We start from the raw sequence: 25,425 nt of genomic DNA on the forward strand, positions 1-25,425 counted from the left end.
TGCCCACTGGCAGGAGAATGGATAAATACATTGCAGTATAGGTACATAATGGAATACTATATTAAGAAGGACTCTGGGAAATTACATACAAACTTACTTTGGCACTAAACAAGCAAGTCCTTAAAGAGATTCCACATACAGAAATAAATCTCAGGAACAAACAAAACCAAGCAGCAGGTCTTTTTGGAATACATATATGTGTGATAAAACTTTATAGAGAAAAAGCAAGAGATTAATTAATGGAGGATATTGTTGAGGGAATGGAGGAATGAAATGAACTAGGAGAGGAATAAACAGATACAAAGTGCTAGTCGTGTTCTTAGAACTTAAGTTGGTTAGTGGAATTATGGATGTCCTTTTTATTTTACCAATGTGTAACTTACCTGTGTGTTATATATATTTTATATTTATCAAGTATTACATTTTTTATGGCATATAGTAAAAGAGGAAGTAAAATTATACATGTAGATTTCATTGTATTTCAAGTTCTAGATAGAAAAATATTAAGTATAATGATAATCAGTGAGATCCCACTAATTCACAACTTAGGATAATACAACTTAAAGCATACCAAAGTTCATATGTATGCTGTAAGATATGAAATAATGTGTTTAACTATAACACAGTATATAGTAGATAGAGGAATTTAACAGTTTAACAATGAACTGTTTTAGGCACCTGCACAGAATTGTTTGCAAGTGTAAGAATGCTGTGAACTTAGATGGGTCTAACTAAAGGTATCCTCGCAGGTAATCAAGACCCTGTGCTGGTGAAAGGGTGGTAGCAACCTCAGATAATGAAAGAGCGGCTTGAAAATATCAAGCACTTGAAGAAAACACACCAGGAAGGGAAGATGGAGAAAGGTTGTCCTTCTTATGCTGTCAGGAGGGGTGCAAAGTTGAGGCAGAGGATCCAGTAGATAACACTGTCATAGGATCTATGATGCCTACTACCCACAAGGAATGGGATACAACTTCCTGTGTCAAAGGGAACATTTGGGAATATGTGGGTACTCAGTGCAGGACTCATGTCAAAAGGAGCTGGATGATTAAATGGTTTCTCATGGAAAAACACACTAAAACACACCACTCACTTTCTCAAACTTCTGATCTGATTCTTTCAGTTAACCATAGTGATTTATATCAAGCTTTCTTTCTTAATTTAAACTTCAGAATTTAGTTATATTCTAACTTGGCCTTTGATAGTTCTATAAATGCTTTTTTTTAGACTTTGCAGTGTCAAGAACCATGTGATTTTTGGCAAATGCTAACCACTTTATTTATTTACACAGGTAGAAATTGATACAGTTTTTCTAAACGCAGGCAGTGCTCCTACCCTCATTTCGTACATGCTATGCTGATGTTCCTACCGGTTATTGTCTTCTCTCAGGAAACACTGATTGATATATTAGAAAATAGCTTTGACAGTAGCCTACAGTGGAGCATGTGAAATTGAATTCCTTCTGTAATTTTCTTTTATTTTTCCTTTATTATGTGGTATTCAGGAGATGGTAAGGTTAGAAACACTACCAATTTCTATTATCCGGTGATTAATGATAATTAAAGTGAGTCCGTTATAAAGAGCCAAAATTAAAGTATCTCCAAGGTTTAGGCTAATATGAAAGTGATGAAACATTTTGAGCCTTAATATAAAAATAAAGTAAATTATATATATATATTTTTTTTTTTTTCGTATTCGAACCATATGTACCCTTCCTACAAGTGTATTTGCAGAAACATGTTTCTTTTTCATCTGAAAACAGAAGTATGAGATTTAGTGTACTGTGATTTGATGTACAAAATTATAGATATAGACAAACAGAAAATTAGCCATGCTAAAACTACTTTTCCAAGAACCCTTATGGTTTTGAGTAGGAGTTGGCCACAGGAGAAATTCTAAGATTTGGAAGGGGGAAGTAGATTACCCTTTAGCTCCTAAGGTCATTGTATGGTACTAGGTACCATCATCCATAGCTAGCACACATTGCTGATGATCTGCTGGCTTATTTTGTTGGGATAGGGCAGCAATCAGTAAAGCTGATGACCTTCACCACTACATTTTGCCAAATTTCTTTGCTCTATAGACATAATTTTTCCTCCTCTTTCATGTTAGGATTCCCTTACTTCCTTCCCCGGTGGTGGTTTCATTACAAAGGTACTACTGATCCTCCTAAGGACTTAACTACAATACCTCTATTCCTCCTAGACCTGTAACAGGGTTCAAGTCCCAGAAGACCCTGGGGGACAAGGGAGAAAGTACAGCCTCTGAGGAGTCTCACACCACATCAATACTTCCAAGATTTTGCCATTTCATATTGATACAAATCTAGGGAACAAATATGAGAATGAATCACAAGAAATACTCAATCAGGGTTATAGAAATATAAAAGTTGGACTGAACTGAATTTGTAACTTTGGTTTCACTAAGCAGAGATTCTGGATTCAATGTGTTAACTTGGGCAGCTCAGAGTGGCTCTGACAATTTCCTTCACTGGTTAACTGAAAGAAACTTGGACTCAGAGTTGGCCCACACTGAAAAAAGTTGAGTTGTCAGAAGTTATTTGGTATACCATAGAGGAAGGTATCTAATGGCTTAAGGAAATCAGAATTCTAAAATGGATTTATTGTGTAAGTTACTTACACAACTTCAGAGAACAGTGTCTTCAACCACAGTTGTGAGAAATTAACATTAGCATCCTTGAAGGGCTCTGTCATAGCTTTGGTTGATAGGTGAGAAATGACATTGGGTACTGCTGTTATCAAATGTAAGGCATGATTTCAGTGGAGATTATAGGATCCTACAGTGCTGGAAGCTGAGTGGTAGTTGGAAGTTACCAGCAACAAGTTGGGCACTGTAACAGGCACCAGAGGAGGATTAAGTAGAATGGATTTGATCTTCAGAGATTGTTGGTGTTGGCTGATTGATTAAGCTGTCCCTAGAACTGAAATATATGAGGCAAAATTTTAAAGTATTACTTGCTTTGAATATCCAGTTTCTCATTTGGTAAATAAAAGTCTGAATTGAATGTTTTCAGCTGCTCCCAAGCTTAGGCTGATTCATCCACTCCGAGACCTTCTAATGACAGAGTCTGGGTTCTCTTGAAAAAGGATCCTGCTATATTGACAAAAATGTATGCTATTAACACTTAGAATTGTTCAAACCCAGGATCTAAGCCTGCCCCTGCATGACTTGGCCTCACTAGCCTTACCCTAATCTGTGTTGGATACTCACTGTCTTTATTTAAAATGTTGGTATTTTGTCCATCACAGATATTTTTGCACAAATTTTAACTTTTATAATATTACATTAAAACATTATCCATCTACTAAGTTTTTGGCATCTCGTGAGATTATGGGTGAGGGACTCGTTTTTAGGGTCTAGTGTCTCAATTCCTGGCCTTGTATCCAGCTCCTGCCAGATTTCCTCCAACTTCTGTAATGCTGGGACAGACACATGTGCAGCTCTGTCATGCAGGGCATGTTTTTCTTCTGAAGATCTCCCATGTGGTTGAGATCAATGGTGGGGAGAGATAGACATGGGTTAAATTTTGACCTTGTGATTCCAGTTTGTTGCTATGGGTTCTCGACTCTAGCTTATCCTCCTTCTCCCCTACCTCATACCGTACTTCATCCCCTCTTCTGGTCTCACCGATCTACAATAAATTCAGGCCCACCACCAGACAGAGAAGCAGCCGCTTTTCATAGATTTCTTTACCAGCTCCCACAGTTGTGTAAGATCCAGTCCTCATAGTAACCCTCATTCTGTATTGTTCACAGCAGTTCTCCTTCTCTGCTTGAACCTAACTAATGGACCCTCAGAATGCCTTGTTGCTTTTTCTTGATTTTTTTTTCCTTGGAGTTCTTCAGTACTCCCCAAACAGTGAATATTTTGGTTCTGCTTGGATAGCTTGCCAGAACTTCACAGAAGTGTGTGAACTTCACCAACGTATACCACTTGAGTTCTTTGCCAGCGGAATTCTCAGCTCCCATTTACATAAGCATCTGGCACATCCTCTCTGACTAGTCACCAGATATGACCAGACATATCTGGCTTTCTCTTGCTCAGGCTGTAAACCCCAAATACCCAATATTTTACAACACAGTGACATTACTCCAATTAATATATAACCTAGGATATGTCCTTCAAAGATAATCAAACAGTATACAGAGGAGCATTTAAAGTTGCCTGTTAATATTTGCTTAAAATCATATTTTTATGCAAGCATTTTTTTTAGGTAAAAGATGTCTACCTCAAAAACATGATTTTCTAGACTTACCATCTGTATTCATTTCCTAGGACTGCCATAACGAAGTACTCTAAAGTGAGTGGCTTAAAACAAAATAACTTTATTATCTCTCAGTTCTAGAGGCTAGAAGTCCAAAATCAAGCTGTCAGCAGGGCACTGCTCCCCCTAGAATTTGTAGGGGAATATTTTCTTCCCTCTTCCTAGCTTCTGGTGGTTTGCTAGCAAATGTCGGTGTTCCTTGGCTTATAGCTGCATAATGCTAATCTCTGCCTTTGTCATGCCTTTGTGCTCTTCTTCCTGCATGCATTGTGTGTTTTCAAAAAGCTGTCTTCTCATAAGGACACCAGTCATACTGGAGCAGGGGGTCCATCCTACTTTAGTGTGATCTCATGTGAACTAATTACATCTGCCACAACTCAGTTTCCAAATATGATCACATCCACTGGCAAGGGTTGGGGGCTAGGACTTGAACATATCTTATTTGGGAGGAGGACAGAGTTCAACCCCTAATACCATTTTCAGCCTCCTCTGGAGTTACCTTGCCAATGTTCTTAAAACGTGGTGCTAAATTCTAAACAACATATTCTGAATAAGTTTTGACCAGAGCACAATATAGTGGGATTATTACTTGATTCTGCTATTGGCTTATTGTTTCATTTATCCTACAAATATCCATTGAGCTTCTCTTCCATGCCTGACATCCTGCTTGTGCTAGGTGTACACCATAGCAGGAAAGGGATAAAGATGTTATGTTCGTGAAGCCTACATTCTCATGAGGAGAAGTAGACCCTAACCACATAGACTTAGGCTAGAAGTTCAATTATTTCTAAGTGATATGAAGAATAGAATGAGGTAATTGAAAAGAAATGATAGTGGGTGTTATTTGAGATAGGACTCTCTTTGAAAGAGCCAGTAATGTATGGTATGGGTGGGATCATGGTATGTATGGTGAATTTAGGGCATAGAAGGGAGGTCGGGGTGGCCAGAGGACATCAAAGAGAGACCTGAAATGAGGGCAGGAAGGTAATCACAGCCTTAGAGACAGGACTGTGGATTTTATCTTAGAAGTAAAGTTAGTTGAAGGGTTTTAAGCCCCTGAGTCACATGATGGAACATATTTTAAAGAATTCTTCTGGCTGAACAGTGCTCTGTTCTATTCTGCTGTTATAATACAACAGAGACAGCTGACACACCTATTTTGGAGCCATTTACAGTAGTGCAGGTGACAGATAATGGAAACATGGGCTAATGTGATAGCCATAGTGGTGATAATTGGCCAGATCTGGGATGTATTTGGAAGACATTGGCTTTCAGGATTTGCTGATGAAGAGTAAGTGAAGAAAAGATGAGTGTTAGGTAAACTTCTAATACTTGGAGATTGAGAAGGAAAAGGGAACTCCATAAAGGATATTGAGAAGAAATGTCCTATGAAACAGAAGAAGAACAAAGAGTGATATCCAAAAGTCAAATAAAGAAAGTGTATTCAGAAGGAGGGTGTGGTCAAATGGGCAGATGCTACTGGTAGGTCAGGTAAGATGAGGACAGGGAATTGACCATTGGAGGTCATTAGTGGTGTGGTATGAAGAGCCCCAGGGGAATCTCCAGAGAAAATGTGAGCTGAGGTAAAATGTTGAGTGAAGGCAATTCTTAATCACAATCACTATTGCAAACCAAATTATTGAAACACATACTCACCAGTTTCATTTCCACACGTGAACTTTTCCAAATTATCTGACCAGCCGTTTCTGAAGCTTTCCAGATGGCTAATGGGCATGTTCCCAGGAGCAATTTCCTAAATGGTTGTCCACTCAGCCTCCTTATCTGTTCTCCACTGATTAGTTATAAATGTTAGCTTTCACAAAAACTAGCTGAAATACAATATTTTCCTTAAATGTTTTATATGAGTTTTCATTTAAAAAATGAGAAAACTAGATTCAGTTCAGTTTTTATTTGCAAGATGACTTCATCAGTGGTGTTAGGTATATCCTTTAGGAATTGAATGCTGTTTGGTTATTTCTTCCTAATTATAGCAGAAAAATGTTGGATTTGAGTTATCACTATGTTTCATTTCCATATGCATATATCCAAGTTTTTTTTAAGTTTATTTATTTATTCTGAGAGAGAGAGAGAGAGAGAGAGCACAAACAGGGTAGGGGCAGAGAGAGTGGGAGAGAAAGAGAATCCTAAGCAGGCTCCACAATGTCAGCATGGAGCCTGATGCGAGGCTTCAATTCACCAACTGTGAGATCAATGACCTGAGCTGAAATCAAGAGTCAGACACTTAACTGACTGAGCCACCCAGGTACCCTCTTCCAAGATTTTTTTTAAGGCCAAATTTTATACATGCATCTACTAAATTGTTTCTTAGTTCTGTTATGTCACTTTAGTCAGTTGAAACATTAAGCACATCCAAAAGCCATATTTTTCTATTTTGTACCAAAGTCTCAGGAGGAATTTTTGCAAATACCTTGATAAATCAAGGTAAAATATTTCAAGATACTTCTTTTAATTTATACACCTTGGACACAGTTAATCCATTGATAGTTCAGCAATCAACACATCCTTTACAAAAAGATTTAGAACCAGTCTATGTAATATTTAGTTCTACAGTTCTCATAGGGATGAATAATTAACTCAGAGATCCAAAGTTTAATGAAACAATTTTTTTACGCTAATTTAGAAACGTCTGACCAGTTTTTCTGGAGCTTCCTTTAGCTTTATACAACTTCAAAAAGTGGGTAATGATTTGTGATTATATCTGCACATCTTTCCAATACTCTGAAATAGGGTTTTGGGGGAATTTCATTTCTAATTTCTGTTCTATAATTTCTATTCTAATTTCTGTCTTCATGTCTTCTGACCTATTTTTTGCTCTCTATGTGTTCTCTAGCCTTTCTACTTTGAATATGATTCTTCTTGTAGAAAGAAGAAAACAAAATAGGAACTGGAGAATACTTCTCCTTGTCCATCTACCCAAGTTCTAAGGGAATTCCAAGGGAATGAATTTTTGTATTTTTTTCTCATCCAATTTGCTCCTCTCCTGTCTCCATTCTCCCCCATTCAATATCAGCATGATGACCACTGGAATTTTGCTTCATGTCCTGCTGGATTCGCACCACCTGTATCAGTCCGAACACCAGGACGAGCTGAAAAAATATTTGTTGAATGAGTGAAGTGTTTTAGACAGTCTTTTTGTCATGATTTAAAATGCATATCTTGTATATATACAACTTTACACTAAAATCTCCCATTTCCTCTTTGTCAAGAAGAAATCTTGGAATCTTTGTACTTCCATTTCTAATTGTTTCATGTCATAACTCTTATATACAATTCTTCTCTTTTTTAGTTAATAACATATTTTTACTTTAATACTCATGTACATGTAATCCTAACACAGCAACACCTTTTTGGTTTGTTGAACAGTTTTCATCGTTTATTGTCAGTTGGTTTCAGTCTGACTTTGTAGCCCAAGCTTTGTAGAGACTTTGATCAGAGTTCTCCGGGGATTATCAGTTTGATTTCTAACTCAGATACCAGATCTTTTGGACTGCTCGCCTTGTCATATCCTCTCTGACAGCTTATTGTGAGCCAGTTATTCAGCAGTTCAGTTGTGTTGGAAACATATTCAGTGTTTCAGGCTTCCTATCAAAAGAAACTTCTGTTTCACTCTGTAGTTGTAGCAGTGATTTTCTCTTTACATCCATTTCTTTGCACATAGAAACTGGGTAAGGAGGGGCACCTGGGTAGCTCAGTCGGTTAAGTGTCCGACTCCAGCTCAGGTCATAATCTCACAGCTCAGGAATATGAGCCCTGCATAGGGCTCTGTGCTGTCAGGTTGGAGCCTGGAGCCTGCTTCAGATTATGTGTCTCTCTCTCTCTCTGTCTCTCCCCTGCTTGCGTCCTCTCTCTCTCTCTCTCTCTCTCTCTCTCTCTCTCTCTGTCAAGAATAAATAAATATTTAAAAAGAAAAAAAAAAAACAAGAAACAGAGGTAAGAATAGTGTTTACATAAGTCCCATCCTGACTTCCCTGTTTTATTTTCTGTACTTGTATTCAAATAGTTGAAAGTTGCTTTTTTTTTTTTGTAATTGTTATTCTCCACTTATAAAAACTGTCTTAGGATTGATAAAGTGTTACTGATTTAAAAACACAGGAATCTTTTGGTTGAGTTAGTAAGGAGGGAAAAAACCCTACAAGGATGTATAAGAAACTTCAAAGGAGATGGTTGATGGGAGCCATCAGCTGGAAAACAAAGTTGAGGGAGATGTATACTTTCTGTGCATTTTTGTTTTAAGAACCTTGTAAGAAATATTACATATTCAGAAATTAAAAAAAAAAAGAAACCAGGAAATGCAGTAGTTTAAAATACCTTCATCCAAGCATTTAAAATGATGTAACAATAAAAGAACTAGATTAGGAATACTGAGGAACGTGAGAGTCTTGTTAGTTGATAGGATAAAATTGGGGGTAAATCAATTATACATGGGCTCAGGTTTCAAAACGTTCTCCAAAATTTCAGAGTAAGAAATACTGTCTTTCCCTCTCCAGAATTGAGCCAGTTATTTTCAAATTCTATGAGATGTTTTTTTTCTTCAGAATATCCCTTTGGTTGAGCTCTTCCTTTTCATTGCCCAGGGTAATAGCCCAGACTTCCTCAGCATTTCCTCACACCTGCAGGGACATTCCTTGCTCCCTGCTTCCGTGTCCTCACTTACCATCCTCCACCTCACTTTTAATCCAGGCACTCAGCATGATTACATTGTGTCACCAGCCGATCAAACAGTTTAGTGGTTCTTTGCTTCCTTTTATAAGAAACCAAACTCTAATTTAATCTAGGCCATGGTTTGTCACCCTTGGCTCTAGGGCTCTGGGTTTGTCACCCTTGGATAATTCTTGGTTGTGGCAGGCTATCTTGTGCATTATAGGATTTTTAGTAGCAAACTTAAACTCTACCTACTACCCTCTCTACTCTCTACCTTCTACCCCTGTAGTACTGCCCAGTTGTAACAGCCACAAATGTCTCCAAACATTGACAAATGTCCCCTGAGGGGCAAAATAGGCCCCGATTGAGAACCACTGATCTAATCCTATTCTGCTTATTAAAAAAAAAATAAGAGCCTGACATGGGGGTCAAACTCATGGATGCGAGATCATGAACTGTGCTGAAGTTGGATGTTCAGCCGACTGAGCCACCTAACCCTAACCCAACCTTAACCCAATTCTGTTTATTAAACTCAGTCTCTCAGTGGCTGATTGCTTTGCTTTTCTATCAATATGATATATTCACTTCCACACTTTTTTTTAATGTTTATTTTTGAGGCACAGAGAGTGCAAATGGGGGAGGAACAGAGAGAGAGGGGGGACACAGAATCTGAAGCAGGCTCCAGGCTCTGAGCTGTCTACATAGAGTCCGTCGCGGGCCTCAAACTTACGAATCAGGAGATCATGACCTGAGCTGAAGTCAAATGTCTAATGGACTGAGCCACCCAGGCACCCCCCAAACTTGGTTTAAATGGTTCCTTTCTTCATCTTGCAAAGTTCTCTTCCTCTTCCTTCAATGTAGGTGTAAATGCTATTCATCTTTTATTTTCTTCTGATTAAATGATAATACTGATTTCCTAAAAATACTTTATGGCCCTTCCTTATGAATTCAGTTCTTTCATCAGCAGCAGTGAATTAATGCATTTTAAAATAGTTCATTTTGCTTCACCAAGTTCAATCAATCTGTCTCTTTAGTTAATAATTCGGGCCAATGACTCAGTTTTTACCATTGTACTTACTTTTTAAAAATACTCAATAATTTTTTCTTTCTAGTGATTCTTACATACGTCAGTGAAATCTTTAGTTGGTTATCTGAGTCACTTCAGAGTAATCAAAATGATTATTCACCAAAAATGTTTTTGACTTCTTTAATATATTATCCTATTTGCATATAGTTATGATAGGATTCTGTGATGAAGATTAAAACTTGATAAGAAAAGATTAGAAATCCTATGTACTAGATACTTTCTCCTGAGAGATGCCAGTGTTCCTCTATATTTAATGTACTTACCTTTCTTAGGGCTTTTTCCTCTCCATTTCCAAATAAGTCTTAAGCAAACAATCAAACAAAAATAACATACTCATTTTATCCCACACTTTATCCCCTCACCCACCCCTGCACTGTCAACCATTAACAAAGGCAGTCTCCTCAACATACGTTACAAAATGCCTAGCATAAACAACCCCCACCTGCCACCAAAGAGGCACGTTATATTGAAACTAATTTTACCATGGTAGCAAAGACCTCCTAATTGATAAATCTAGTGGCTTAAGATAAATTCTTCTCGGGGAAGTCATAATAAGGTATATAGATCACCACCCTTTTTTTTCTTTTCTAAATATATCACATGTTGTTTGGCCTCCACATGGCCAAGTTTGACAGAATAGCCCATCTTAGTAGTTATTTTAGGAAGTCATCCCCCTCTGTTTTGACAGGACAGAATCCTAGAGCTTAAACAATTCAAGAAAGTTAGAAAAGAGTCAGCTCTTCTGCTGTAATCGACAGTTGTCACCAGCTATGCTGTGTCTCATGTTAAATATGTAATATTTCACAGATAATTCTTTTTTTTAAAAGTTTATTTATTTACTTTGAGAGAGAGAGTGAGCAAGAGAGCAGGGGTGAGGCAGAGAAAGAGGGAGACAGAGAATCCCAAGCAGGCTCCACACTGTCAGTGCAGAGCCTGATGTGGAGCTCGAACCCATGCACTGTGAGATCATGACCTGAGCTGAAATCGAGAGTCAGATGGTTAACCAGCTGAACCACCCAAGGGCCCCCACAGATAATTCTTTAATGTCAACACTCTTATCAGTTGATTAGAGTCTGTCTCAGAACTGTTACTAAACTTTTTAGCCCCGCTTTTGTTTTCTTAATTTAGGCCCTTATCATTTCTTAATACATCAGAGTCCTTCCTATAGTGTGTTTGTACCTATTCTCTCTGAGCTTTATTCTCTCTTCAAATAGAGTAATGCTTAAAAAAATAAAAACTTAGATCTTTCCTTATCCTCCCAAATTCTATTATTACCAAAGTAAATTGGACTATTTCCTCACTTTTTTTTTACCTCATATTTCAGGCTTCAAATGCCCCCTTATGACTTTTCTTTGATTTCATATGTATAAATATGGGTCAGCAATATGGTGCACTCGTGTTTCCAAGTGCAGTAAGGACCACTGCTAATCAAATATCTGATTCTAGGTCCAGATGCCAGGAAACGTGAGAAGGAACTTCTTAAACTTCTATAGTGTAGGAGTCTGTGAGGCACTGATGGGAATGCTTATAGATTTTAATTTACACTGATTCCAGAGCCTTTTGCTGGAGCGGGCGCCATTTAAAGTGGGCTGACTCGTAAGTAGCAGCATCAGTGGGATTAAGTAAAATTTGTGAATGAGAAATATGTTGTCTCCAGAGCCAAAAAGGACTAAAAGATGGTGCTCCTGTATGTCCTTAATGAGTATGTGAACCATATACCTTGGAGGAGGCATCATCAATGTAATACCATACCTGTGCTCATAGAGAAAGATGTATGCACTTAAGATCTTGTCTGTCAAGACTGTGTGTGATGACATGGCTGCTGAGGCACCATGGTAGCCTAATGCTGACACATTGTGCCCCTTCACAGATGAAGGTGAACTGTGACTAAGAAGTTGTGAAAAAGTACTGACCAGAACTTATCAGCCAAATCTGTTATAACATATTTACCGGTTATTGATGAGACAGGGTTAGTAATTTTTTTTTTAATTTTTTTAATGTTTATTTATTTTTGAGACAGAGAGAGACAGAGTGCTAGTGGGAGAAGGCAGAGAGAGAGGGAGACACAGAATCTGAAACAGGCTCCAGGCTCTGAACTGTCAGCACAGAGCCTGATGTGGGGCTCGAACCCACAAACTGTGAGATCATGCTCTGAGCCGAAGTCAGATGCTTAACCAACTGAGCCATGAAGCCACCCTGACAGGGTTAGTAATTTTAATAATACTGGATATTGGGTTTGAGGCCTTAATGGATGGTACCACAGCATTAAGTTTTCAGTAATCCCCTGTGAGGCACCACTTAACTTTTTTCAAATTTAGGAACAGGAAAAATTGGGTTGTCCAATGCAAAAGAAGTGAGGTTAATGACCTGGTCATTAATTAGGTCCCATATGAAAGGTCCTGATCCCAGGAAAGGAAGGCTCAAGAGACCCATCCTCCTACTGCCTTAAGGAGGCTTCACCTGGCCTAGTTTTAAAGTCCCTGGGGTTTAGCCAGTTAGCCCTGCTTGTATTGAGTATTCCCACAGAGAGAGGTAGCAACTTAAATCTTTGCTTATCCTCCCCAATTCTATTATTACCAAAGTAAATTGGACTATTCCCTCCTTTTTTTTTTCTTTTACCTCATATTTCAGGCTTCAAAGGCCCTCTTATGACAGGCAGACAGAGATGTAAGCAGCAAGGCTGACGTGAAGCTCAAGTTCCTGCTCAGGCTGCTCTTGGGTTGCTTTGGAATGAAATTGTAAACCAAGAACAGACCTCCAGGAAGCTATTTAAGAGTCAGCAGTTGGGGCGCCTGGGTGGCTTGGTTGGTTGAGCGTCCGACTTCGGCTCAGGTCATGATCTCATGGTCCGTGAGTTCGAGCCCCGCGTCGGGCTCTGTGTTGACAGCTCAGAGCCTGGAGCCTGTTTCAGATTCTGTGTCTCCTTCTCTCTCTGCCCCTCACCTGTTCATGCTCTGTCTCTCTGTGTCTCAAAAATAAATAAACGTTAAAAAAGAAAGAAAGAAAGAAAGAAAGAAAGAAAGAAAGAAAGAAAGAAAGAAAGAAAGAAAAAGAGTCAGCGGTTATGGTCATGCCATCCCGCTCACTGTGTCACTTGTAAGATTCTTCTGATGGTGAGACCCAACACCCTGACACTTGAATAGATGGAAGCCAACAGAAAGGCTGCCAGGCTCGGCCCACAGCAGGTCACACGTGGGTAAACTGCAGCAGCAGAGGGACACTGGCCTGTCACAAACGAAGTGAGTTTAGCTAGGTTTTGTGTCCTTCCTGGGGATTAGCTAATCTGAGTAATTTCATTGGCTGCAGAGTATTGAGGCTGTGTCTGGTACTTGGCCCTGGGGCAATTAGCGTGGGCTTTTAGTGGCCCAGAGTGTGAATGCCAGTAAGGGAAGTGATTGGTATAGATTTTAATAAGCTGCTCAGGAAGGGCAAGTGATTGGCCTCTAGCCAGGGCCTCAAAACTGGATGGAAGCAGCGCTGGGGAAACAAGAGAAAACCAAACCAACACAGTATTTATTATACCTGTAAAAGAGGAAGGTTGCTGGACCCCTCTTCAGATCTCTTGATTTGACTTTCTTGGGCAGGACTTTGGGAATCTGTGAAGCTAATTTCTAGTATGGTTTCTAATTGCTCATGTTGGGCTCTGGAATTTGGCTATTTCATTTACAGGCTACATCTGCCAGCTCTAACCCCTGTACTCATTACTGTACCTCTTTAGATCCCAACTTTCTCACTGTAAAATTGAATACAACAGTGGCACCTACTTCCTGGTTGAATTGAGCAGTAAATGTAATAATAGATGTAAAATACTTAAGAGGTTTTGCCCCATATCATAAGTGTTTATATTAACCTTAAAGATGTATGAACTTTAAAAATTCTTTGAAAAAAGAGGAGACTCATGAACATTCAGTGTTTCTCAACAATTCATTTATAAGGATTATAATAGTTGCTTCTGATTTAAAGAAATACTAAACACGGGATCAAGTCAAGTAGATTTCTCAATATATATATTTTTTATTTTAGAGAGGGAGAGAGTGTGAGCAGGGAGGAGGGGCGCAGGGAGAGAGAGAGAGCAAGCGAGAATATCTTAACCAGGCTACATGCTCGGCACAGAGCCTGATGTAGGGCTTGATCCTTTGACCTGGGTCCATGACCTGAGTTGAAATCAAGCGTTGGATGCTCAACGGACTGAACCACCCAGGCGCCCCTATTTCTCACTAATTTTTAATATTAGGAGTCACTGATCACAGTAGTCATGAGAAAAATCTTCTTTTTCCATTCTGGTTCATTTGATTTGAAATAAATCATCTTAGAATTTTGGAGCAATCCTACCTTCCAGAAGCCTTTAAAACTGTGCTTAAAGTACATGTTTTGCAGAAAAACAAAAGGGGGCTATTTTAAAAGCCTTTAATCTTCTTTCCATCAGGAGAGAATTGATTACTACTTGCTTACAACTTTAGAAGCTGGAAAGACCCTATTGGCATTTCCCAGATCAATTTTCTCCCTTCACCTTTTAGCCACAATGAAAGCAAAATTGTCCAGTAATGTGATGTTAGTTGTCTGCAAGAATATCTGAAATGGCCCTTTTTCCACTTAAAAGAAAATTATATTCCTTTCTCATAGATAAAACCCCTTTGATGGTTGAAGAGGAACTGCTATTTTTCAAAATCAGTCTTAAAATGATAAAATACATAGTTCTTATTCTGTTAGCAATGGGTTTGCTAGACTTCCACCTGTCTTATTAACTTTATATTAAATTTTTAGTTTATTAGAATATAATTGTTAAAATAATTACAGTTTTAATGTCCTAATTTTACAAGCACTCTCACCGAATAAAATAAATAGAAAGCTACATTTCTTCCCAGTAGGTTAAATTAAAGATTTTTAAATAAGAATATCTTTACATTAAAGATTTTTAAATAATAAGGTATTTATAGAGAAGTGTCCATCCAGTCAACTTACTCATTGAAATCACAAAAATGGGTAATATTTGACATGTTAAATATTTACTAAATTCAAATAGTTGATCAATGTCAAAAGAAACTCTTCTAACAACTTTTAGTGAAACAACATTTATTTCCTTGTTGGTCATAGTCTACGTAAATTAAACTTTTGCAGACTACAGACAAGTACCTTTTAAATATCTTAATGAGTAAAGATCCCTGTACTTTATTCCACCAAACTGCTATCACAAATCATTTTACTATTGTTTTTAGTTTTAACTGATAAATCCTTAATGTATTCAGCACAGTGCCTGGAGCATGGCTGATATTCAAAGAACATGCTTGCTATACATTTTAAATTTTTTTATTTCAGGTGTTGATCATCATTTATCACTGTCTAATCCTTATAGGTATATACTTCATGTATGTCAATAATCATAGTAATCAGAATGCCAACAATACAAGTAGCATTTATTTTGTGCTTACTGTGTACCAAGCCAACAGCCTAGTTGCTTGCACAGCTGTTATTTCATTTGTTTCCCAGAGCACTCCTAGCATAAAAGTAATATCATCATTTTTTTTTTACCAGACATAAGTGTGAGAAATTAAATCAAATAACTTGTCCAGAGCCACAAAACTTTTAAGTGGAACAAAAATTTAAACCTCAACTCTTTTAATGCTGAAGTCCCTTCCCTCAACTCTCAGCCAAATGGCTTTTCTCCATAGGGAAAGCACCCTCTTCTCCAGGAGCCCACCTCTAATAGTTGACATTTGCTCTTGATAATGAAAGCCTCTCTCTCCTTTTTGGCATATGGTTTGCGTGGGCATAGCTTACTGGTACTGTCTGGTAGAAATAGAAAGCATGCTATGTGCCTCATTTAAAATGTTTTAGTAGCCACATTAAAAAAAATGGGCAAAATAAATTTAATAATATATTTAGTTTAATCTGATAGATGCAAAATACTATTATTTCAGCATGTGTCACTAGCCACATTTCATGCATCCTATTGCTGCTTTGGCTGGTGACTACCACCTTGGAAGGACCAGTCTAAAGTTCTTCATATTCAACTATTCAAGGGATTGTTGGTATAAGATAAATTACCTTATTACAGATTAGTGTCACACACATATCACAACACTTAAATCACAAGTGTGTTTAATAATATTCCATTAATTTTCATAAAGAAACTTTCAATGAGTAGTATAAAATCTGTTACTGAAGATAGGAAATCATCTATCCAAATAAATGCTGATTACTGAGGCTAAAAACCAGGGTGGCATCTTGGAGGACAGGACTATGAAACCTTACCATGTACTTAAGCATCTTCAAGTTGGTTGCATTGGAGCCCACAGCATGAGGCAATATTATCATTGGGGGTTATACCCAGGGCTTTTCAACATTTGTTTCAATAGCTTCAGAAATGACTTTATGTACAATCAGCATAGTCTGTATTAGGGGTAATATATTATGAGGGAGTTTGTTTTCAGAGAAGGCTTTATGTGGATAGTAACAGCTTGATAATTTTTATGCCAGTAATATTGCAAAAACATCTTGCATACTTTTAAAAGTAAAGAAACTTCAGATGGTTTCACCCTCTTTAGTTGATCGTTTTATTATGGGGCACTTATTAATAACCCCATCCAAATGCCAGTGCCAACATACTTCTCTAAAGCTTTTAATGAAATGATGCATGAAATTTTATATTTTTAAATTATCAAAGACTGCTTTAATGTCACAAAGTATCCTAAATGCAATTAATTATTATGATATATTATGGTTGTAACTACTTTTAACTGAATTACATTGAATATAATTACTACATCATGTTTATTTTCTATGCCAACTTGCATGTTTTCCATAACCCTCACCTCCCTCAATCTGTAAAAGTCAGTAACCAATTATTTGTCCCTCTATGGCTTAAGTAAAAGAAAAACATGTAAGTGTAAGTGGCACTAATGAATTTTCAAAATATTAAAGTGAAGATATATTTCCCCTGCTTTAATGTATTATAAATTTGGGACATAAGGAGAAATTATGAAAGGGAATTTTTTAAAAGAAAAATCATAACTGATGACGATTATCTTTTACTTCATGGGGCTTACTTTTGCCCTGGGGTTCCTCATTTCCTTGATTCTGTGGTCCCATGGGTTTATTTGTGAAATTAAATAAAACAACACATATAAAATGCTCACATGTTTCTGATAGCACAAGCACGTCTCAAACAGATTTCTCATCCTCCTCTTTCTTTCTGCATAGTCATGGTAATTATGATAAATTCTACCTATTTGCCTATGATCAGGTTCAGTTGTATGCCATAGCCAACTTGTGAAAGCCAGTTGTAAATTTTCACGAATTTGTGAGACTGTTATTAAACATAGCTATAATTAAAAATTTAACTTTATAAGCTTACAATTAAATTGTATGAAATATAAATGTAATAGACACTAAAAAGATCTCTGTTTGTGATCATTTTAGTATATTCTATAGTATCTATGCTTTTGAGGTTAAATGCACAAAGTCCATTGCAGCTGTATGGTTAAAACACAGTATAATGGTGTGCTACTACTGCATGTTCCTTCCCAACTGTGCATTCAGTAACTTTATACTGGTAGTTTGAAACTGACTGCAGTATAGCATTTATAGCACAGAAATTAGCAAGTGCAACAAATTAAGGCTTCCCCTCTACCCTGAAGAATCATTTGTTAAAATTTTTACCTGGGACAGGAAATATACAAAATATTCCTGAGGCAACTTATAGTGACAGAAACTAAGGAAGTACTGAAAAGAAAGAAAGAAAAAGAAAGAAAGAAAGAAAGAAAGAAAGAAAGAAAGAAAGAAGAAAGAAGTGAAGGAAGAAAGAAAAAGAAAGAGAAAAAGAGAAAGAAAATAAAAGAAGAAAGAAAAAAAATCTGTAATTATGGAGGTATGCAAAAGTGATGCACATATCAACTGAAAGAGCTCCCTATGACCAAAGCTAGAACAGTTTGAGTGACAAAGTAGTAGTGTATTATAACACAAAGTATGAAATACATATCCATGAGGCCATACTGATATAAATAACTAATTGAATAAATAAATCAGTGGGGGAGAATAAACAAACCTCACCTGAAGAAGAATTCCAAATAACTTACATAGATACTCTACCCTCAAAAAGGTGAAACAGAATTCTCCGCTCCTTAACTCTTGGCTGCACATGGAGACTTCCTTCCAAGAAGTGTGGTATAAAAAGGAGAAGAAAAAGAGTTAACTTGCAAGTAGAGTAACCTTACAAATACTATCTTAGGTGGTCAAGGTCATCATCATCAGATAAATGATACTGACAGTATATGCCCTTGATAGACATGACAGAAATGGCTCTTTACTTCTGTGGTCTTCATCCCAAATCCAATAACCTCGTTCTAATCATGAGGAAATTTAAGATAAATCACATTGAAAGACATTCCACAAAATATCCAAGCAGTACTCCTTATATCTGGCAAGGTCATCAAAAACAAAGTCTGAGAAACTGTCACACCAAGAGGAGCCTAGGGAGACACAGTGAGTGACTAAACATAAAGTAATGTCCTGGATGGGATTCTAGAGCAGGAAAATAATTATTAGGTGAAAGCTAAGAAAATCCAGGCAAAGAATGAATTGTTGTTAATAATATATCAAAAATGATTCGTTAAGTGAACAAATTCACCATACTAATGTGAGATATTAATAGAGGAAACTGAGTATATGTTGTATGGGAACTCTACCTTCCACAATTTTTCTGTAAATCTCAAACCATTCTTTTTTTTTTTAAAGAAAAATGTATTAAAACGCAACTAATCTACCTAGGTTACTGATGCTGTCATTAACTAGATTCTGCCCTAGTTAGCATCTGGTGAAGTTCTACCCAGTGCCAACAGGTCAGTAACTCTGGGCAGACATCAAACTATTTTGTTGATATGCCAATGGACCCTGACATATCTCTCAAGTGTCTCATGCTGGAAGGACAAAAGGAACCTTGATGAAGTAGGCATTAATTAGTTTCTGTTAAACACATTATAAATCTATATCACATAGTTTGAATTCTTATCACATCACTGTTAGCCTCAAATATATAAGCCCAGGATAGCAAATAAACAAATTTTAGCACACCTCTTTAAATATATGGATTAAAACTCACTGTGTTTGTCCTACATTTTGCTCAATATGGCCAGAATAGAGTTCTAATTCAAGGATATAGACTCTAAACCTTCAGGGTTAGGCTGGTAAAGGAGCACATTGACATAGGGCACAGGGGAAGCTTCATCAACCTAGAGAGTGCTGCTTAACCTGAAAGCATTCAAGTCAAATATTTATTAAAAAAATTTTTTTTTAATTTATTTTTGAGAGTGAGAGACAGAGCGTGGGCAGGGGAGGGAGAGGAGACAGAATCTGAAGCAGGCTCCAGGCTCTGAGCTGAGCCCAATGCAGGGCTCAAACCCACAAATGACAACATCATGACCTGAGCCAAAATCAGATATTTAACCGACTGAACCATGTAGGTGCCCCTCAAGTCAAGTATTTATTAAAATGATTTTGTAGGCCTTGGAAAATTTGTCTCTTTTTTGGGAGGAACGTCTACTCCTCTAGATTGTCAGTTAATTCCAAAGGAATTTTTTTGACTGTCTTCCAGTGAAATTGTTGTTTTTTTGTTTTCATAGTGTTTATAGAAATGTAGGTCTTGAGAAATGTTGATATACACTAGTAAATTTCTTCAATTTGAAAATAAAGTTTATCATGTTGATAAGTAGTGTACATTTTGTGCAAACTGGCAAATAGGAAATAAGCCACTTTCTAGAGTCTTTGTCAAAGTCTGTTTCTAAAGTATATTGTTTGAAACATTCATTACTAAAATTTAAGGTATTTTCAGCTTCATGTTACTGGAAAATCAATAGTTTTTCTGTTTATTCCTTTTAGTTCAGCGCTCTTTTGAGACTATACCTTTAAATAATGCACTGATAAGTGTTTGTTTGCCAGAAAGTATTAAAAATAATGAATTCCACTACTTCCTTAATGCTCAAGCACATGCCTTTTATTTTTCTCTGATGTGAGTCCTATTGAAATTAGTCAAGGGCAATGGGTGAGCTAAATATAAACCATTATTAGGAAAGACAAGAATTAAGACTTCTAGCCATGGCTTAATACAAAAACATTCATAGAAAAAGAAAATACATTGGGTAGATTCCTTTGGGTTAAAACAATATTTTTTATTTTAGAAGCTGCAGAGACTACACAGAAATAATCATGTAAATCTCATGTAGAAATAAACTCTATTAATCTATTGGACAAGATTGTTTGTGTTTGGGGGCACTAATGCTAGAGTATAATTTTTCCCCACCTATAGATAGTATCTTTTAAGTTTCTTAGCTATTTGAGATACGCTTGTAATGCACTAAAAAATCACCAGTGACCAACTTTATTACTACATCCAGTAGATACGACTTAGTTCTTATCTTACTTTACTCACAGCAGTATTTGATGATAGTGGGAATTTTTTTGTTTGCTTTTTGCTTTTTTCCTTCTTAAAATGTCTGAATCCTAAGCCCCCACTTGAACTTGTCTCCTACCTCTCTGGCTTCTGTCAAATTAAATTTTATGGCTCTTTTCCTTCTTTTCCCTTTCTCAGTCCTCTTGTTCTTAAATATCTCTTCTGCTCTCCCCCTCCACGTGGCCAGATGACTGCATCTGTTTTCTGAGGTTCTCCAACAAAAATATATTTAAACATTGAAATTGATTTGATTTTCCTGTGACCAATGGATTTTAGTGTTAAAATATTTATTCTGGATTGAACTAATGATGCAAGTATTAATAGTAAATATTCCATCAAAACAGCATATATTGGTCATTTTAATAGTAAGTATCCAAGTTAAAAATTAACGACTTATTAGAAACCCATTCCTTAAATATATAGATGGCATTGCTTTTCTTTACATAGATATAAAATCTGAGAAGCTTCATTCTCACAGATAACTGGATGGGATGGAAGAAATTTTATTAGTTCAAAGTCACTCATTATTTGAACTCCTGAATTACAGGACAATAACCACATTGTTTTCTATCATAAAATATTACTTAAAGTATTTGACTGTTTGATTAGACTGCCTTCAGTTTTGTTGAATGCAAAAAATCAAAATCACCTGACCTGAAAAATAGCTATTATTTTTGTCATTACAGTCATTTGGTTTTCAGTTTCTTGGAAATTATCCAAAAACAATTTTACCAAGACTTATTCAATGATAATTTTATTTGTTGTGCTTTCATTGGAAGGCACATTGTTGATGGTATGCCCCTGGGGAAAAATAACTTGTACCTACTGGAAGACTTTTTTTTTCCTCTTCATGAACAAAGAGCTGTACATTCAGGCCAAATTTTATATTTGCTTTAGATTATCTAGAAGGACCTTATGAAGGCATGCCACACAGGCCTGCAATATGAACACTTAAAGATTATTACCCTTAGTTATATTTTAAATACTATTTCATGGTTGATAATCATCACACTTATAAACCTGGTTTAACAGAATTAAAACACTATGTCAACATGCAAGATGGAGGAATTAATCATAATGAAATAAAACTATTTTCTAAAGTTAAGGACATTATGTCTTAAATTGGATTCTGGGAGCATTTTTGTCCTATGAGTATATGAACAAATATTATTATTCCATTTTACAAAATGAAATTTAGTCTAATTTGTTGAAGTTAGCAGCCAAAAAGAAGGCATTGACCCACTGGTACCTAAGGGCTTCATAACCTTGTTAATGACTTAATATATGTGTTATTTAAAGTAGAATTCAGAACATTCAGAGTAAGCTAATCTATATTTAATATGCATTTGGTTCAAATGACTAAAGAAGCAGAGAAGTGTTTGACAAGTAACAATGAGTAGGAAACTTTCATTTGAATGAAAAATGAGAATGGATTTATAGCTTCCAATAAATCTCATGGCAAACTTTAATGGAACCATATCTTAAATGAGTCTGAATAAATGTTCACGAATATTTCAAGCATTAACTAGCTTCTTTTATAAGTTTTCTTTTATTTGAAAATGTAACATTCATCTGTCAGAAATAAAAGTAGGATTATTAAATTTCTTCATGCTTAATATTATGCAAAACATGTAAGACACTGATGTATGAGAGTTCTCCCCATGCACTTTTTTTAATGAGGATGTAGGAGAAAACTTTCTCAGACACTCTTCACTCCCTGCTTCATATAAGTCTTAGAAAAATCTCATTGTAAGGTAGATGGGCAAGACACAGAACCTTGCCATGACTTTGTCACCAGTAGAAAATAATGTCCTGTTGGCTTCCATATTTTTTACTAATTCTTTCCCTTGAGAGTGATATGTTTTTAGAAAGCCCAATATGAGAAGCAGCAAGGTTTTTTATAGGATAATTGGCATTATTCCCTCTGTCCCAGTGGACAGTACATTGAAATGTAAGACATCCCAACACAGGCCCTAATGTTCCGATTCTCCATCCTCCATAAGGTCTTAAAAAAAAAAGGTGATTTCTTAAGTACGTCAGTTTTATGAAAACAAATTTAGAGAATTGAGGATTTAAAAATAAATCCCTTAATATTTACCATGTGTTCATATGCTTTCAAAGTCTCAATATTCTGCCAGGTTTGTAGACCACTATTGAAGCTGAAATACATTACTTGTGGTTTATGAACATGGCCATCTCTTTCCCATGGCTATATGAAAGTACAAGCTGTTCTCTCTCCTGTAAAACCAATCGTTTTACTCTTTTAGCTGACATTTCTTCTCTGTGTGGAAACAGTCTCTTAACCTGAATTAAGAGGGCTGGGAATGTTAGTCAATTTCATTTTCCTTAGTATTCTCAATATTCTTTGGATAAATTTACATGCGGTTACTGCACTATACTATAATCATTTGTGTATGTCTCTAAATTAGGTTCTAGATCCAATTTCAATGTGTGTGTTGGGGGGGGGTGTTCCCCACACACACTACCAGGCAATTCTCTGGACACCAGCTAAGTGTCCCAAAGTTCAACTCAATTCTGACACTATCTACCTGGAGATATCATCAGAAGCCACAGAATGCAGGCTCAATCCCACAAGACTATCCCGCCTCACTTTAGATGCCAGTTGCAAGCCCAGTTTGTCACCTGTGCTTCTGACCAATCGGCTCAGATTCCCATGACCCCCTCCTTGGGTTCAATTAATTTGCCAAAGCAGCTCACAGAAGTTAGAGAAACATTTTACTTACTAGATTACCAGTTTATTGTAAAGGGATGTAATTCAGGAACAGCCAGATGGAAGAGATGCATAGGACAAGGTGAGTGGGAAGGGGCACGGAGCTTGATTGCCCTCTCCTGATACCTCCATATGTTCACCAACCTGGAAGCTTCTGAACTCAGGTCTTTTAGATTTTTATGGAGGCTTCATTATATAGGCAGGATTGATTAATTCATTTGCCACTGGTGATTGATGCAATCTCCAGCCCTTCTTCCTTCCTCAGAGTTGCTGGGAAGAAGGGTTGGGCTAGAAGTTCTAATCCTTTAATGACACGACACATTTGGCTGCATTGGCAACCAGCATCCATCCTTAGGTTCAGTCCAAATATATCATTAAGAAAACAAAAGACAGGGGCGCCTGGGTGGCTCAGTCGGTTAAGCGGCCGACTTCAGCTCAGGTCACGATCTCGCGGTTCGTGGGTTCGAGCCCCGCGTCGGGCTCTGGGCTGATGGCTCAGAGCCTGGAGCCTGCTTCCGATTCTGTGTCTCCCTCTCTCTCTGCCCCTCCCCCGTTCATGCTCTGTCTCTCTCTGTCCCAAAGATGAATAAACGTTAAAAAAAAAAAAAAAAAGAAAAGAAAACAAAAGACAACTTTCCTGCTCTTATCACTTAGGAAATTCCAAGAGTTTTGGGAGCCCTGAGCCAGAAACCATGGGCAATGACCAAATACATATTCCTTATTGTAAATCACAATATCATGTTACTCTCCTCCATCAGGCATAGAAAATTTTTATGAGGAAGGCTGAATGCACTAGACTGTCCCTAGTGCACAATGCCTGTCTTAGTATTAATGTTCAGTACATTGATAGTTACTGCATGAATAGTCATGACCACTAGCATAGCCCCTATAATTAAATTGCTCATCAATAAAATAATCTCTTTCAAAGCATTCTAACATATGGTTACCCAATTTTTGACCAAAGGTATTCAGGTATAATTATGTTGCTACTTCTTGTGAAGTCCTTTAGTTGTTGGCTGTCTTTATTTGGTACCTAAGCATGCCTCATTATAGCTTCAACATCATGTCTAGGTTCTCTGGGGGAAAAAAGTGTACAGACTGGTGCTTTTTTGTGGCACTTGTATTTTCTTCTCTCCCTTTTAAAAAATAATTATTTTAAGTTAAACCTTTTTTTCAGATATTCAAAATACAACATGGTTATCAAACACTTAATTTTGGACAACTGCTTCTATGTCTTTTTTTCAGATATCCTTTTTGAAATATGACATAGGAATTGAAAACATTAGATAGGAAATGATCAGCATAAAGCATATTGGTTACATGGCCTCCATAATGTTGATTTAATAATTCTATTATAAGGCCAAATGTTTAATATTGAACTACTGTTACTTACTGCTTAAAGTGCTATCACATCTTAACTATATCATCTGCTCTTTAGATTAAAAGGTCAGTGCCTTTTTAAAACAAACCCTCCTTTGATCCACGAGGCCTAATAACTGTTGATCAGTTTTCTCTTCCTATAGTTTTGCTCACTCAAGAGTGCCATGTAATTGGAATTATACAGTGTTTGGCCCTTTGAGTCTGGCTTCTTTCTTAGCATAATACATTTCAAATTCATCCATCTTGTTTCCTGTATTAGTAGTTTATATCTTCCTATTTTTTAATGGCATTCCTTTGTTAGTTTATTAGTTTACCAGCCTAAGGAAATCTGAATTATTTCCAACTTCTGGTAATTATGAATAAAGCTGTTATAAGCATCCACACATACAGTTTTATTGCACTTGGATAAATCTCTAGGAGTAAGATTGATGGCTTCTGTGAATGGGATGTTCAGTTCTATAACAAATATCAAGATACTTTCCATTTTGCATTCCCATCAGTAGTGTTTGAGAATTCCAGTTGTTCAGTTAGAAAATTCTGTTTGCGAGGCGCCTGGGTGGCTCAGTCGGTTAAGCGTCTGACTTTGGCTCAGGTCATGATCTCAGGATTTGTGGGTTTGAGCCCTATGTCCGGCTCTGTGCTGACAGCTCAGAGTCTGGAGCCTGCTTGGAATTCTGTGTCTCTTTATGTCTCTGTCCCTCCCCCACTCTGTCTCTCAAAACTGAATAAATGTTTAAAAAAAAAATTCTACTTGCACAACAGCCTCGCCAGCACTTGGTATCATCAGGTGTTAATTTTTATAATTTTATTACAGTCATTCCAGTATGTGGTTGGTG

Source organism: Panthera tigris, chromosome A1 (genome assembly GCF_018350195.1).
Source record: "Panthera tigris isolate Pti1 chromosome A1, P.tigris_Pti1_mat1.1, whole genome shotgun sequence".
NCBI lineage: Eukaryota > Metazoa > Chordata > Mammalia > Carnivora > Felidae > Panthera > Panthera tigris.